At 36.4% G+C, this 17309-nt stretch overlaps 1 long non-coding RNA gene across 2 annotated transcripts in view; it reads right to left on the reverse strand.

The window, feature by feature from the left end:
• Positions 1-17031, reverse strand: part of LOC141579459 (uncharacterized) — a 47546-nt gene extending 30515 nt beyond the window's left edge. Inside the window, exons 1-3 of one of the 2 annotated variants that reach the window (XR_012510940.1) lie at positions 16314-17031; positions 15739-15778; positions 8457-8492 (exon numbers count right to left, since the gene is read on the reverse strand). This is a non-coding gene — a long non-coding RNA (uncharacterized LOC141579459). The remainder of the gene's footprint in view (positions 1-8456; positions 8493-15738; positions 15779-16313) is intronic. The other variant, XR_012510941.1, reaches the window with a different exon arrangement.
• Between the last annotated feature and the right edge of the window lie 278 nt (positions 17032-17309).

The raw sequence follows: 17309 nt of genomic DNA on the forward strand, positions 1-17309 counted from the left end.
ATCACGACAGTATTGTACTGTATATTGCTAGCCCAGGGAAAGATCAAAATTCAAAATTCAAAGTGCAGTTTCTACTGAATATGTATCACTTTTGCACCACTGTAAAGTCAAAAATTATAAATTGGAGGCCATCTGTATGAGAAAACTAAAAACCAATAGCCCTCATCAACATAAATGTAAAAACTCCTAAGCACAATGTTAGCAAATGAAGTCTAGCAATATATAAAAAGGATACTATATCATGATCAAGTGGGGTTTACCCCAAGAACTCAAGGTTGGCTTAGTATTACAAACAGTGAAATTCACCATGTTAACAGAATAAGGGAGATAAACTATATAATCATCTCAATAGACACACATATTCATAATAAAATCCTCAGTAAACTAGGAACAGAAGTGAACCTCATAGCCTAAAACAGCATCTATAAAAAAAAAAAATACAGCTAACACCATATAATGAAAAAGCAAATACTCTCTCCCTAAGCTTAGGAATGAGGCAGGAATCTCCATTCTTACCAATTCTTTTCAACATTATACTGGATGTTCTAGCCAGCAATATAAAGCAAGAAAAAGAAATCAAAGTAAAAATGGTTGGTAAGAAGGAGATAAAACTCTTTCTATTCTCAGTGTCATGATTGGATAAATAAAAAACCCTAAGGAATCTACAAAAAAGCTGCTTAAACTAATAAGTGAATTTCACAAGGTAGCAGGATATAAAAAGTTTACAAAGATCACTTGCACTTTTATATACCAGCCACTAACAGAAAATGAAATTTATAATTTCTAGTCATGAGTCTTTCATCATATATGTGGTTTGCAAATATTTTCTGCCAGTTGATAGCTTGTCTTTTCATCCTCTTAACAGGGTGTTTGTTTTTTTTTTAACAGAGCAAACGTTTTAAATTTGATAAAAGTAAAACATACTAGTTTTTTTCCTTTATGGATCATGCTTTTGGTGTTATGTCTAAGAATTCTTCAACCAAACCCCAGGTCCTGAATATCACCTAAAAGTTTTAAAGTTTCATGTTTTACATTTAAATCTCTGATCCTTTTTGAGTTCATTTTTTTAAACATTTTTTATTGAGTTATAGTCATTTTACAATGTTATGTCAAATTCCAGTGTAGAGCACAATTTTTCAGTTATACATGAACATATATATATTCATTGTCACATTGTTTTTCGCTGTTAAGTTCATTTTTGTTCAGAGGTTTAGCTTGAGGATTTTTGTGGGGTTTTTTATTTTGTTTTGTTTTTTGCCTATGGATATCCAGTTGCTCCAGCCCCTTTATTAGAAAAACTATCCTTCCTCCATTGAACTGCTTGTGGACCTTTGTTAAAAATCAGTTGGTCATACTTATGTGGAGCTACTTCTGGGTTCTCTGTTCTGTTTTATTGGTCTATATGTCTATCCATCTGCAAATACCAACACAATCTTGTTTAATGTAGCTGTAAGTCTAGAATCAGGTAGAGTGATTCTTCCAACTTTATTATTCTTTTTCAGAAATTTTTTAGATATTCTAGCTCCTTTGCCTTTCCATATACATTTTAGAATAATCTTGTCTATATTTATCTTAAATATCTTGTGGAATTTTTATAGGAATTATGTTAAACCTTTGTATCAATTGGGAGAGAATTGATATATTTACTATTATATCTTCCAGCCCATGAACACAGAATGTCTATTTATCTAGATCTCCTTTGATTTCTTTCACCACTGTTGTGTAGTTTTCAGCATACAGGTCCTGTATGTGTTTTGTTACATTTACCTCTAAGTATTTCTTTTTATTTTTTTATTGATTGTTACTGACATTATACTTTTAATTTTAATTTCCTTTTTTAAGATTTTTTAAAATTTCAGTCTCACTGATAGTATATAGAAATACAAATGACTTTTTAATGTTCATCTTCTATCCTATAACCTTACTGAACTCACTCAGTTCTAGTAAGTTTTTGTAGCTGCTGATTCCATGGAATTTTCTACATAGACCACCATGTTATCCACAGAAAGAAATGTTTTATTTCTTCCTTTCTGATCCATATCCCTTTTATTTCCTTTTCTTGCCTTACTGTGCTGGCAAGAATTGCCAGTACCATGTTGCCTAGCAGTGGTGAGAGTGGACACTGTTGCCTTCTTTCTAATCTTAAAGGAAAAATATTCAGTATTTCACCATTAAGTATACTAGTTGTAGGTTTTCTGCAGATGTTCTTTATCAAGTTGAAGTCCCTTCTATTTCTGGTTTCCTGAGTTTTTTACCATAAATCGGTGTTGAATTTTGTCAAATGCTTTTTATCTATCAATTGATATGATCATATGATTTTTCTTCTTTCACCTATTAATATCCTAGGTTACACTGATTTATTTTCAAATACTGAACCAGCCTTTCATCTTTGGAGTAAATGTCATTTGGTCATGGTGTATAAGTCTCCTTAAATATTGCTGAATTCTATTTGATAGTATTTTGATAAGGATTCCTGAATCTATATTCATGAGAGATATTGGTCTGTAGTTTCCTTTTTTCCTTTTTTTTTTTTTTTTTTTTTTTTAACTGTCTTTGATTCCGGTATCAAGGTAATACTGGCTTCATAGAATGAGCTGGGGAATGTCTCTCCTCTTCTATTTTCTGAGGTTGTGTAGAATTAACGGTAATTCCTTAAACATTTGTTAAAACTTTCCAATGAAACTATCTGGGCCTGGAGATTTATTAGGAGTTTTAAAATTATGAATTCAAATTCTTTAATAGTTATGGGGCTATTCAAATTACTTATTAATATTTTATGAGATAAAGGAAATTTGTACTTTGTGAGGAATTGGTTCATTTCACCTATGTTGTCAAATCTGTGTGTACTGAGCTGTCTGTAGTATTCTATTACTATCACTTCAGAGTCTGCCTATCTCATTCCTGATTTTAGTAGTGAGGTCTGTCAATTTTGTTGATCTTTTCAAAGAACCAGCTTTTTGCTTCAATAATTTTTCCTATTCTTTTTCTGTTTTCAATTTCATTGATTTCTGTTCTTATTTTTATTATTTCTTTGGGTTTGTTGTTTATCTTTTTCTAATTTTCTGAGGTGGAAGCATAGTGTTTTTGTTTTTGTTTTTGTTTTTGTTTTTAATGGAGGTACTGGGGACTAAACCCAGGACCTTGTGCATGCTAAGCATGCACTCTACCATTTGAGCTACACCCTCCCCCAGGAGCATAGATTACTGATTTGAGACTTTTTCTCTTTTCCAATGTGAACAGTTAGTGCAATAAATTTCCCTCTCTATTCTACTTTAGCTGCACCCTACAAATTTTGATATGTTGTATTTCATTTATATTCAGTTAAAATTTTTTTCTTTAATTTCCCTTGGGACTTCATCTTTGACCCATGGATTATTTAGAAGTGTGCTATTTAATTTCCAAATGTTTGGAGATTTCCTTAGTATCTTTCTATTGCTGATTTCCAGTTTGATTCCACTGATTCCAGTAGTCAGAAAGCATACTCCATATGATTTCAATAATTTCAAATTTGTTGAGATTTGCTTAACGGCTCTAGATATAATCTATTATAGTATACGTTCCATGGGCACTTGAAAAAGAATGTGTATTCTGTGTTGTTGGGTAGATTGTCCGTCAGATCCTGTTGGTTGATGGTGTTACTGAGTTCTACATCTCTGCTGATTTTATGTCTAGTTGTTTGTCAACTGGTGTTGAGGTCTCCAAGTATAACTGTGGAGATGTCTACTTCTACTTTCAGGTCTATCAGTTTTGCTTCACGTATTTTGCAGCTCTGTCGTATGGTGCACATACATTTAGGATTCAATGTCTTCTTGGTGTATTGACCCTTTTATCATTATACAATATCCCTCTCTGTCCCTGACAATTTCCTTTGTTCTAACGTCTACTTTATCTACTATAAATATAGCTACTCCTGCTTTCTTTTTATTAATGCTTGCATGTATATCTTTCCTATTATATTTACTTTCAACCTACAATTATTATATTTAATATCATTATGTTATATTTGAAGGGAATTTCTTATAAACAGCATATAATTGGGTCATGTTTTTAAATCCTTCTGCCAGTCTCTGTTTTTTAATTGGTACATTTGGATGATTTCCATTTAATGTAATTATTGGTATATTAAGCCCTAAATCTGTCGTTTTGGTTTTTTTTTTTAGTTGCGGTATAGTCAGTTACAATGTGTCCATTTCTGGTATACAGCATAATATACCAGTCATACATACATATATATATACATATATTTGTTTTCATATTCTTTTTCATTAAAGGTTATTACAAGATATTGAATATATTTCCCTGTGCTATACAGAAATTTATCTATTTTTGTCATTTTGGTTTTGGTTTTCTGTTTGTAGTCTCTGCTTTTCATTTGTTTTCTTTTTCCTGCCTTACTGTGAGTTACCTGAACACTTTCATTTTGATTTATCTATAGTGTCTTTTAGTGCATTCACTTGTATAGCTTTTAGAGTTTACTCTAGCTATTACAATTTATACATATACAATATATTACATACACTTACCCTAAACAGTTGTCCACACAAAGAACTGCATATACATGCTCCCAGCAGCTTTATTCATAACCCCTCAAACTGGAAACAACCTAAATGTCTGTCACCAGGTGAATGGACACCCAACCAATGGAATACTGCTCAGCAAGAGAAAGAATCTAAGCCACACAACAACAAGGCTGAATCTCAAAAAAACTTGATGCTGAGGGAAAAAAGCCAGATATAAAAGTATATACTGTATTTCATTTATGTGGAGTTCTAGAAAAGGTAGAGCTAATCTATTAGTAGCAAAAATCAGAATGGTGGTTGCCTAGGGCCAAAGAGTGGAGTGGGGACTGACTGCAAAGTTAACTATCAGGGAACTCTTTGGGACGGTGGAAATGTTTGAGTTTTTGTTTGTGGTGGGTACCTATTGAACTGAATGCTTAAAATAGATGCATTTTATTATCTATGCATCATATTGAAATAAAGTTGATTTTTAAAAATTTAATTGACCTTTTTTCTTACTTTTCTGGATTTTTCTTCAAGATGTATTCTGCTGCCCACTCCTTCCTTCTAAAACATACTCTTTCTTTAACTTCCCTAAACCATCTCTCTTGATTTTCCTCCTCCTTCTCCAACCACCCTCCTTAAACTCTTTCCAGACAGGTTTCACAATTTTGGCCAATTTCTTGAGTATTGGTGCTTCTCAGATTTCTGCAGTTCTCTCAACACACTCTCCTGGTTGACCTCCTTCACTTCCGGAGTCTTACCTAATAACCTCTGTCTTGGGCCCAGATCTGTCCCCTAAGCCTCAGGTCCACGCTTTTCCCAAAGACAAGGGAAACAGCTCCACCTCAGATATACTATAGGTACCTCCAACTCCACATGCCTGTACTGGGCTCATCACCCACTCCCTAAACAAGTCTTAAGGCCCCTTTAATGACCACAGACCTCCAGTTGCTCCAGTAAGAAACCAGGAAGTCCTCCTAGATTCCTCCCACCTATTTGTTCCCCATCCACTGTTAAGTCTCGTCTATTCTATCTCCTGAGTCACTGATGAATTTGTCCCCTCTGTCCATCCCCACGGGCCCGGAAAGGCCCTCAGAAATTCTCTTTCCTAGTCTTCTGCTGTAACTTCCAAACTAGTCTCCCAATCTCCAGCCTTTCTCCCTCCAACACACATTCCTAAGCACAGTGTGGGTCTGGACAAAGAACAGACACACAGGTCAAAAGAATCAAAGAGAGAGTCCAGGAAAAGGCCCACAAAAATACAGTCAATTGATTTTTTCATGAAGGGTAATTCAGTAGAGAAAGTATAGTCTTTTCAGCAAATTGTACTGAAACATCTGGACACCCATATGCAAACAACAACCACCACCACTTCAACCTATACCTCATATCAACTACAAAAATTAACTCAAAATGGATGATAGACTTAAATGTAAAACATAAAACTATAAGACAGAGGAAAACATAGGAGGAAATCTTCATGACTTTGGGTTAGGCAAAGAATTCTTAGATACAGCTCTATAAGCAGGACTTAAAAATGAAAAATTGGACTTTATCAAGATTTAAAACTTGTTTTGCAAAAAGAATGAAATAAGCCATAGACTTGGAGAAAGTATCTGTAAATCACGTATATAACAAAAACTGGTATTCACAAAGCCAAACACACACAGCACAAGCTAAAATAAGTGAGACTACATCAAACTAAAAAGCTTCTTCTGCACAGCAAAGGAAATCATCAACAAAATGAAAAAGCAACCTACCAAATGGAGAAAATATTTGCAAATCATATATCTAATAAAGGATTAATGTCCAAAATATATAAAGAACTCATACAACCCAATAGCAAAACCAAAAAACAATCTGATTAAAAAAGGGGCAGAAGACCTAAACAGACATTTTTCCAAAGACATACCAATGGTCAACAGGTACATGAAAATGTGCTCAGCGCCATTAACCGTCAGGGAAGTGCCAATCAAAACCACAGTGAGATACCATCTCACATGTGCTAGAATGGCTATCATCAAAAAGACCATAAATAACAAACATTGGCAAGAATGTGGAGAAAAGGGAACCCTTATGCGCCACTGATGAGAATATAAATTTGGTACAGCCAGTATGGAAAACAATATAGAAGTTCCTCAAAAAACTAAAACTAGAACTACCATATGATCTAGCAAGTCTACTTCTCAGTGGTTATCTAAAGACTAAACCCTAACTCAAAAAGATACCTGCACCCCCATGTTCATTGCAGCATTATTTACAACAGTCAAGACACATTAACAACCAGTGTCCATTCATGGATGGATGAATGAATAAAGAATATGCGTTATATACATACAACTCAGTATTATTTAGCCATAAAAAAAAGACAATCCTGCCACTTGTGACAATATGGATGGACCCTGAGAGCATTATCCCAAGTGAAATAAGTCAGACAAAGTTAATTACATTATGATCTCACTTATATATGGAATCTAAAACAAACAAGCAAAACACTCATAAATATAGATAACGGACTGGTGGTTGCCAGAGGTGGGGGTGTGGGGGATGGGTGAAAGCGGTGAAAAGGTTCAAACTTCCAGTTATAAAATAAGTAAGTCACGGGGGTTATAATGTACAGTATGGTGACAACAGTTAATAATACTGTGCTGTATATTTGAAAGTTGCTAACAGAACAGATCTTAAAAGTTCTCATCACAAGAAAAAATGTGTAACTGTGTGTGGTGATCCATATTAACCAGACTTACTGTGGTGATTATTTCACAATATATACATTATATGGAATCATTATGTTATGTACCTGAAATTAATATAATGTTATATGTCAATTACATTGCAATAAAAATAAACCCTGATTCCAGAATAGAGAAAGGACTTCTACCTCAAAACTGTATAAAACAGAGGACAGTATGGAGGTTCCTTAAAAAATTAAAAATAGACTTACTATATGATCCAACAATCTCATCCTGGGCATATACCCAGAGAAAACTATAATTTGAAAAGACACATGCACCCCAATGTTCATAGCAGCACTATTTACAATAGCCAAGACATGGAAGCAACCTAGATGTCCATCCACAGATGAATGGATAAAGAAGATGTGGAGTGTGTGTATGTGTATGTATGTACACACATACACACACACACACACACACACACACACACACACACACACAATGGACTATTACTCAGCCATAAAAAATAATGAAATAATGTCATTCGCAGAAACGTGAATGGACCTAAAGATTATCAAATTGAGTGAAGTAAGTCAGACAGAGAAAGACAAATATTATATGATATCTCTTATATGTGGAACCTAAAAAAAATTATACAAAGTCTACTTACAAACCAAAAATAGATTCATGGACACAGAAAACAAACTGTAGTTACCAAAGGGGAAAGGAGGGGAGGGATAAGTTAGATAAATTAGGGATTGGGGATTAACAGACACACGTTACTATATATAAAACAGATAAACAACAAGGACCTACCATACAGCATAGGAAACTATATTCAATTTCTTGTAATAATATACAATGGAAAAAGATCTTAAAAGAATATATATGTATGTATATACATAACTGAATCACTTTGTTGTTCACCTGAAACTAACATTGTTAATCAACTACACTTCAATTTAAAAAAAAAACCTGAACAAAACAAAGCAAACAATGCGATTGTTCAAAATGCATAAAAGATCTGGAAACCTCACTAAAAAAGACAAATGGCAAATAAGCATAAGAAGAGACTCAACATCACCAGACACTAGGAAACGCAAATTAAAACCACGAGATAATCACTACACACCCAGGAGAATGGAGGGGAAAAAACTGACAATTCTGAGTGCTGGTGAGAATGTGTAACGATTGGAACCTTCATACACTAAGAATGCAAAATGTACAACCACTATGAAAAAGTTTGGCAAGTTTCTTATAAAGCTAAACATACACTTACCTTATAACTCAGCAATCCTGCTTCTTGATATTTACCCTGGAGAGATGAAAACTTATGTTCACACAAAAACCTATACAAGAATGTGCGCTGCAGCATTATTCATAATCACCAAAAACTAGAAATTGGAATTAGTGTACTTTTTTCTCTCTCAAATATGTTTAAGTGTGGCAAAATACGCATGACATAAAATTAAACATCTTAACGACTTCTACGTAAACAGTTCAGTAGATACATTCACATTGTTGGGCAACCAACATCCAGAACATGTTTCATCTAGCAAATCTGAAACTTTTAGTTTTTGGGGAACTGCCATACCGTTTTCGACAATGGCTGCACCACTTCACATGCCCAGTAGCAGTGCAAAAGTGTTCAAATTTCTCGATATCCTCACCAACACATGTTTTCTGCTGTGGTTCTGATTTGCACTTCCCTAATGATTGGTGTTGAGCACCCTTTCATGTGCTTGTTGGCTATTTGTAGATCTTCTTTGGAGAAATACCTATTTAAGTTCTCTGCCCATTTTTTTAATCAGGTTATTGGGGGTTTGGGGTTGAGTTGTACGAGTTCTTTATATATTTCGAATATTAACCCCTTATCAGATACGTGATTTGAAACTATTTTCTCCCATTCTGCAGGTTGCCTTTTCACTCTGTTGATTGCTTCCTTTGATGAACAGAAATCTTTAATTTTGATGTAGTCCAGATTATGGATTTCTACTTTTGTTGCCTGTGCTTTTGGTCCAAGAAATCATTGCCAAGTTCAATGGCATGAAGTTTTTCTCTGATGTTTTCTTCTAAGAGTTTTATAGTCTTAATTGTTAGGTCTTTCAAATTAGATCACTTGGGAATTTATAGTTAGATCTTTGAGGTCTCTTAGGTCTTTGCTTCACTCTGAGTTAAATTTTGTACGTGATGTAAAGGTAAGGGTCCAACTTCATGTTTTTGTATATAGCTAACCAATTTTCCCAGCACTATTTGTTGAAAAGACTCCTTCCCCCACAAAATGGTCTCAGCATCCTTGTTGCAAGTCATTTGATCATACATGCAAGGGTTTATTTCTGGACTCTATTCTGTTGGGGAGTTAGTGTCTAATGGGTACAGAGTTTTAGTTTGGGAAGGTGAAAAAGCTCTGGAGATAGATGGAAACAATAGCTGTACAACAATGTGAATGTACTTAATGGCACAGAACTCTATACTTTAAAATGGTAAATTTTATGTTATATGTTTTTTACCACAATTTAAAAAAAATTTTAATGAAATAAAGACATTTTCAGAGAAGCAAAAGCAGGGATAATTTGTAACCAGCAGACACTTATTATTCTAAGAAATGAGAAAGGAAATTCTTCAGACTGGAAGGAGAAATGAAAATTCAGATCTATGGAAAGGAAAGAATCACACCAAAAATGGCAAATATGTGGGTAAATATAAAATACTATTGTTCTTTTTTTTCTTAAATTTTTAAAAAAGTCAATTGGCTTTTTAAACTAAAAATAACAGCGTATTGTGAAATTTATATCATTTATAGAAGTAAAATAAATGACAACAGTACAAAGGACAATAGAGGTATAGACACAATGATATTGTTGTAAAGAGTTTCATTAAATATGAGCCAGTTGTGATAAATTAAGGACAGATATGTAATCCCTAAAGTAACCACATGAAAAACGACCAAAGAACTGGCTAAAAGTCACCAGAAGAAAAATAATGAATTACTTTAAAATGTTCAATTAACCGAAACAATACAGGAAAGGCAAAATAAAGGAACAAAAAGCAGAGAGGGACAAAGAGAAAACAAATATCTAGATGTCAGACTAAAATACAATCAGTAATTACATTACAGGGAAGTGGAATAAACATCCAATAAAACTGATAAATCTCTGATTAATTAGAGAGAGAAAACAAATCACCAACATCAGGAATAAGAGAGGACATCCCTACAAAACCTACAGAATAATAAGATAAAATTATGAGTAACTTTATGCCAATATATTTAACAACTTAAATGAAATGGACAAACTTCTTGAAAATGCAATTTACTAAAATACAAGAAAATATAAAAATATATAAGTAGTCCATCATCTATAATAAAGAAACTGAATTCATAATTAACAAACTTCCCACTAGAAAACTCCAGGCCCAGATGGCTTCAGTGGTGAATTACACCAAATATTTAAGATATAACACCAGTCTTACACAAATTCCTTCAAAAGGAGAGAAGGGAATACTTCTCAGCTTGTTTTATGTGACCAGCATAATTCTGATATCAAAACCTGACACTATGTAAGAAGAAAACTACAGATAATACCATTCATGAACACAGACAAAAAATTAGTAAATTAAAAAATATTATTAGTGAGTTTTAGTTGAATCAGCAATGTATAAAAATGATAATCATATCCATGTGGAATTTATACCAGTTATTTAAAGTTGGTTCAACTTTGCAAACTTAGGGTAGGCAAAAATTTCTTAGAACACAAAAAGCATTGATCATAAAAGAAAAATTGAATAAACTAGACTTCAATCAAAATAAAAATTTTATGCCCATCAAAAAAAAAAGGTTAAGTCTTAGATTGGGAGAAAATACTCACAATACATGCATATGACAAGGGACTTACATTCATATTACATTTTAAAAATTCATATAACTCAATAATAAAAAAAGACAACCCAATTTATAAAAATGGGCAAAAGACTTGGACACTTTACAAATGAAGGTATACAAATGGTCAAAAAACACATTAAAAGATACTCAACACCGTTAGTAATTCTGAAAATGCAAATTAAAACCACTACGAGATTCCTCTACCTGCCCAGTAGAATGGCCAACAGTAAAAGGACTGACAAGACCAAGTATTGTCAAGGACGTGGAACAGCAGGAACTCTCACCCCGAGCTGGGGGAACTGGAAATGCTGTAATCACTTCGGCAGTTTCCTACTTTCCACACCACTCAGCACACCCACTTCCAGATATTCACCCAAGAGAAAGAGAAACCTCTGTCCACACAAAGCCCTTCATGTGAATGTGGATAGCTTTATCACAATAGCCAAATTGTGTAAATAGCCCAACAAATGGTGACTGTATAACCAGTCTGTGATCCACGCATACGGTGCGTCATTACTCAGCAATCAAAAGGAACAAAGCACTGATACACATGACATGGCTGAATCTCAAAAGCATTATGCTGAAAGAAGCCAGATGCAAAAGACTAAACACTGTATGAAATGCCATAACATAGGGACAGAAAGATGATAGTGATTTCCACAGAGGAGCTTTGGGGGGTGATGGAAATGATTCTGGTGGTGGTTATACAACTGTATACATCTGTCAAAACCCATTGAACTATAGATTTTAAATGGATGAACTTTACTATGTATAAATTATACCTCAATAAAGTTGATTTCTTTAATGCTACATGAGACACCAGTTCATATCCACCAGAAAGGCTAAAATGAAAACACTAACAACAATACCAAATGTTAGCAAGGATATAAAGCAACTGAAACTCTCATACAAAGCTGGTAGACAGTAGAACAGTAAAACCATCTTAGAAGAAGATTTGGCCATTTCTTATAAAGTTAATCATATGCTTTCCTTATTACCCAGTAATTCTAACTCCGGTATTTATTCAAGTAAATGAAAACATGAGTCCACAAAAAGAATGTTTGCAGCAGCTTTCTTCACAGTAGCCAAAAACTGGGAACAATTCAATTGTCCATCAACGGGTGAATGGGTAAACAAATTGGTACAATGAAATACTACACAACAATAAAAATGAATGATGTACTGATACTTCCACGAATATGGCTAAAACTGAAAAACATTATGCTGTATGAAAGAAAACTCAAAAGAGTACATTCTTCATGATTCTATTTACATGAAGTTCTGGAACAGGTAAAACTAACTGATGATTATAGAAATCATTACAGTGGTTGCCTGTAGAGTGCGGAGTAGGGATATTATATATAAATTATACCTCAAGTACGAAATTTGCAGATTCTAACTACTATTTATAAAATAGATACATAATAAGCTCCTTCTGTATAGCTCAGGGAACTATATTCAATATCCTGTAGTAAACTATAATGAAAAAGAACACAGAAATGGATATACATATGTGTATGTATGACTGAAACATGATGCTGTACACCAGAAATTGACACAATATTGTAAACTGACTATACTTCAATTAAAAAATTTTTTAATAAATTATACTTCAGTTTTTTTAAAAAAGCTTGAAGAGGGACTAAGTTAGTATACAAAAGGCATGTCATCAGATCCTGTACACTTGCAATGCGGGTGGGAGGAGATTTGACTTTTAGCTTACGAGCCCAAGAAGCAACGAACAGAAAATAATCAGTCAACTCTGTAGCCAAAAGAGTGAAAAAAATCAGCTCTTCAGACTTTAAGAGTAGTTCTAGGTTTATAGCAAAATTGAGAGGGAGGTGTAGCAATTTCCTATACACCCTTTGCTACTACACATGCATAGCTTTCCCCATCATCAACATCCCTGACCAGAGTGGTATACTTGGCTCCACTTTGGGTTTCTGTTTTTTGTTTTTTTAATGGAAGTACTGGGGATTGAACCCAGGACCTCATGCTCGCTAAGCACGCACTCTACCACTGAGCTATACCCTACCTCAGAGTGGTACATTCGTTATAACCAACGAATCTACATCGATACATTGTCACTTGAAGTTCATAGTTTACATGAAAGTTCACTCTAGGTGTTGTACATTCTATGAGTTTGGACAAATGTATAATGACACGTATCCACCATTTCCATGTCATACAGTGTTTTCACTGCCCTAAAAACCCCCCATGCTCTGTCTGCTCATCCCTCCCTCCCCACAACCCCTGACAACCACTGATATTTTTATTGTCTCCATAGTTTTGCCTTTTCCAGAATGTCATATAGGTGGAATCATACTGTAACTAGCCTTTTCAGATTGGTATCTTTCACTGGGTAAAATGCATTTAAGGTTCCTCCATGTCTTTTCATGGCTTGATAGCGCATTTATTTTTAGCACTGAATGGTATTCCATTGTCTGGAGATACCAGTTTTTATTTATTCATTCACCTACTGAATGACATCTTGGTTGCTTCCAAGTTAAGGCAATTATGAATTAAGCTTCTATAAACATTGTGTTTAGGTTTTTGTGTGAACATAAGTTTTCAGCTCCTTTGGATAAATACCAAGGAGCTAAACTGGCAGATCATATGGTAAGATTATGCTTAGTTTGATGAGAAATCACCAATCTGTCTTCCAAAGTGGCTATACCATTTTGCATTCCTATCAGCAAAGTTCCTGTTGCTCTACATCCTCGTAAGCATTTGGTGTCATCAGGGTCCCAGAGTTTGGCCATTCTAATAGTGTGTAGTACTATCTTACTGTCATACTAATTTGCATTTTCCAGGTCACACAAGATGTGGAACATCTTTTCATATGCTTATCTACGATCTGTATATGTTCTTTGGAGAAGTGTCTGTTAAGATCTTCAGCTCATTTTACCATCGAGATGTGTCCTTATTATTGCATTTTAAGAGTTCTTTGTACATTTTGGATAACAATCTTTTATCAAATATGTCTTTTGCAAATATTTTCTCCCAGTCTCTGGCTTGTCTTTTCATTCTCTTGACAATATTTTTGCAGAGCAGAAATTTTTAATTTTAATGAAGCCCAGCTAATCAGTTCTTTCTTTCAAGGATCGTGGCTTTGGTGCTGTATCTAAAACGTCATTGCCAAAAACCAAGGTCACCTAGATTTTCTCTTATGTTATCTTCTATACATAGTTTTGTATAGAATACAGTTTTGTGTTTTACATTTAGGTATATGATCCATTTTGAGCTAATTTTTGCAAAGGGTGTATGCTCCTGCCTAGATTCATTCTTTTGTATGTCAACGTCCAGGTTGTTCCAGCACCATTGTATTGCCTTTGCTCCTTGGTCAAACGTCAGTTGACTATTTGGATACGGGTCTATTTCTGGGCTCTCCATTCTGTTTCATTGCTCTGTCTATTCTGTCACCAGCACTATACTGTCTTGATTACTGTAGCTTTATACAGAGTTCGTTAGATTATACTCTCTTTTAAAAAACCAGAGTTGTGGAGGTTGGTTGGAGGTGGGTTAAGACCAAGGCTGCCTCTGTCTATTTTCCTCAGTGCTCAGTTTTAAGCATCTGAAGGCAAAGGCCTTTTAACAATCTACCAATCACCTTTCTTACTGGTCATGCTGGAATTTCCACCAGATGTTTTTTTCATAAGTAACACCTAACCGGTCCAAGTGTCAGATCAGTGTAGTCACATTAATCAATATTGAGATTTATAAATGTTAGCTACTAAATATAAAAATCGATTTTTAAAAAGTTTAAAAATATTGAGTGTATTTATCACAGGAAACTAGTGACATTTTCAGATTTACTTGTCATCGGTGGAAGAATATGCTCTTACAATTCAATCTGTTACGTAAGACCCACACTTCTACTTTGTACCACCCTTTCTGAGATGCCAGGATTGTATTAAAGGAATTACTACTGTTGGTGTCCCCACAGTACCACATCATATTTAGAAAGAGAGGCTACAACATCACCATGGATTCATAAATGCTTATCTCCTGTCCTGCAGGAGGGAGTGGGCAATTTTTTTTTTAAGTCGACTAAGTCACCTTGCTAGTTGACTTCAAGGTGACCAGCTGAAGTGAGCAAAAAGCATGGTGGGTTTTCATGAGGATTTAAAAAATACTCAGAGGCACCTGGCATAAGTAACTGTTCATTAAATATTCACAGACTCAACCTGGATCAATCAACAATGTGAAAAGTGTGGTTTAGTGAAGTTTTTTGGCACCAACAGGCCTGGTTTACTTAACTTTCCTAAGCTTCACTCTCCTCATTTCTAAAATAAAAACCCCTCCTGCCTTTTAAGTTTATGAAGAAAAACAAGATTACAAGGTTATAAACAAGGTTACAAGTGATAACATTTAGCCCAGAAAATACCTAGCACACATCACAGACATTACAAAGCACTTGCCCCTCTTCCCTTTCACAGGTTGATGGGGGGCTAAAAAAAAATAGCATCTCTCAGACTATCTGTCAGTGTTTGTGGTCTTGGACTGCCACCTGTGTAGACCTCGCTGCAGGCATTAGTAAATACACCCCTCAAAAATGAGCAGTGGATGAGCACCTGCCAATTAACTGTACACTTAGAAATGTCATCACCAAATTAACTGCCATTATTCTGCAAATAAACAATTTCAGTCCCTTTAACTGGTATTTCAAATCCCTACTTACATTTCTCATGTTCCTTCCAATAATTTGCTAGGAGGTGAACCTGTCAATAGGAAGGACAAAAATTATTATTTATCATGGATGCCCTCAAAATAATTACTTAGAAAACCCAAAATACTTAGTTGGAATTTTCAGAATTCAATCAACCTTCTATCCAACTACCTCCCAGTTTCAACTTCACCTAAAGGACTCCTCATAGTTGGACCAGCCCAAATCAGTAAACATTTAAAAAGTAATAATAGTTAAAACGCTGTGTCCTGGTGATCCGAGTTGCTGGGACACAGTTGCTGGGAGTTGGGAAGGGACAAGCAGATCCAGCACAAGTATTGCTTTAAACTAGCAGCTAAGAGTATGTCTGAGTTTCAGAGCTTTATGCTCATCCAAAGCAGTTATCCTAAAAATCTTTGATTTATTCAACATTAATGCCCTGCCACTGCTCCCTGATTTTATTAAATTCTCTAGGACAGTTTCTTCGTCTGTAAGGGGAAGCTAATAAAAACGCTTCCTCGGTGGGTTGTGAGGCATTATCTATGATAACGTATTTGAAAGTGCTTTACACTTTGCAAAGCACTACTTACATATGAGTTATTAGTTTTCCTAAGTCCAGCCATTTTTACGTCGGAGGAAAGGGTGGCCTATGAAGAGCAAACGTCTTCTCGAGGTTTTACAGCGAACCGGGCAGAGCTCGCTCAGTCATCCACCCTTCACACCCTTCCCAATCTTCAAAGCCTGGTTCGGGTCCACGTTTTCCTCAGCCTAGCGCAGTGGCCAAGAGCCAAACGGCCCAGGTTCGTATCCCAGCTCTGCCTCTTTCACAATCCGAGGACACATGCTGTGCCTTGTGTGCCTCAGCTGCCACCGCGAGAAGGAAGGGGTGGTGACCGCGCCCGGCCAGCCTGGGTGCTTAATGGCAGTTAACCTCTGTCAGCCCAGGGATCGCTCCCCTCCATGTTTCCTCCCCGTGCTGGGGTTGCAGTCAAGGCCGGGATACTCTGAGGGCTCGCTGCGTGCCAGGCACTGCTAGTTGCTCTGGCGGAGCGCAGCCCCCCTCGTCAGCCCAAGACAAGGTTGGGGGTGGGGGGGTCGCGCCACCCCGGGCGGGCATCCTAGCTCAGGCAGCGCTCAGCTCAGTATTCTCCCCTCTCGCTGTCCGCGACGCCCCCAGCGCTCCCTCCCTATACAGTGGTCACTAACACCCCGCCCCAAACTGGACCCCGCTGTCCAGAAGGCCAGGTAAGCCCGCGCCCCTGCTCCTCGCTCCGGTCGGGCTCCCACAGCAGGAGCTGCGGCCTTCCAGCTGGCGGGCGGGGGAGGGGTGGGCGGAGGCGCGGGGAGCGCGCGCCGAGGGGCGGGCCGCGGGGCGGGGCGACCGGCGGTTGGCGCTCGGAACCGGCGCGCTCCGCCCGGCCACGTGACCCACGAGCGCCGGGGCTCGCCCCGCCCCCCGGCCCTCCGGGGATGGGGGCGGGGCAGGCATTAAGATCTCTACCCTCGCCTGGCATCCCCACCCCTTACCAGGTGAGAGCCAGGGTTGAGACTTACTTGTTATCACCCAATTTTGTAGTTGAGGCCAG

The sequence above is a fragment of the Camelus bactrianus genome, chromosome 12, assembly GCF_048773025.1.
Source record: "Camelus bactrianus isolate YW-2024 breed Bactrian camel chromosome 12, ASM4877302v1, whole genome shotgun sequence".
Taxonomy (NCBI): domain Eukaryota; kingdom Metazoa; phylum Chordata; class Mammalia; order Artiodactyla; family Camelidae; genus Camelus; species Camelus bactrianus.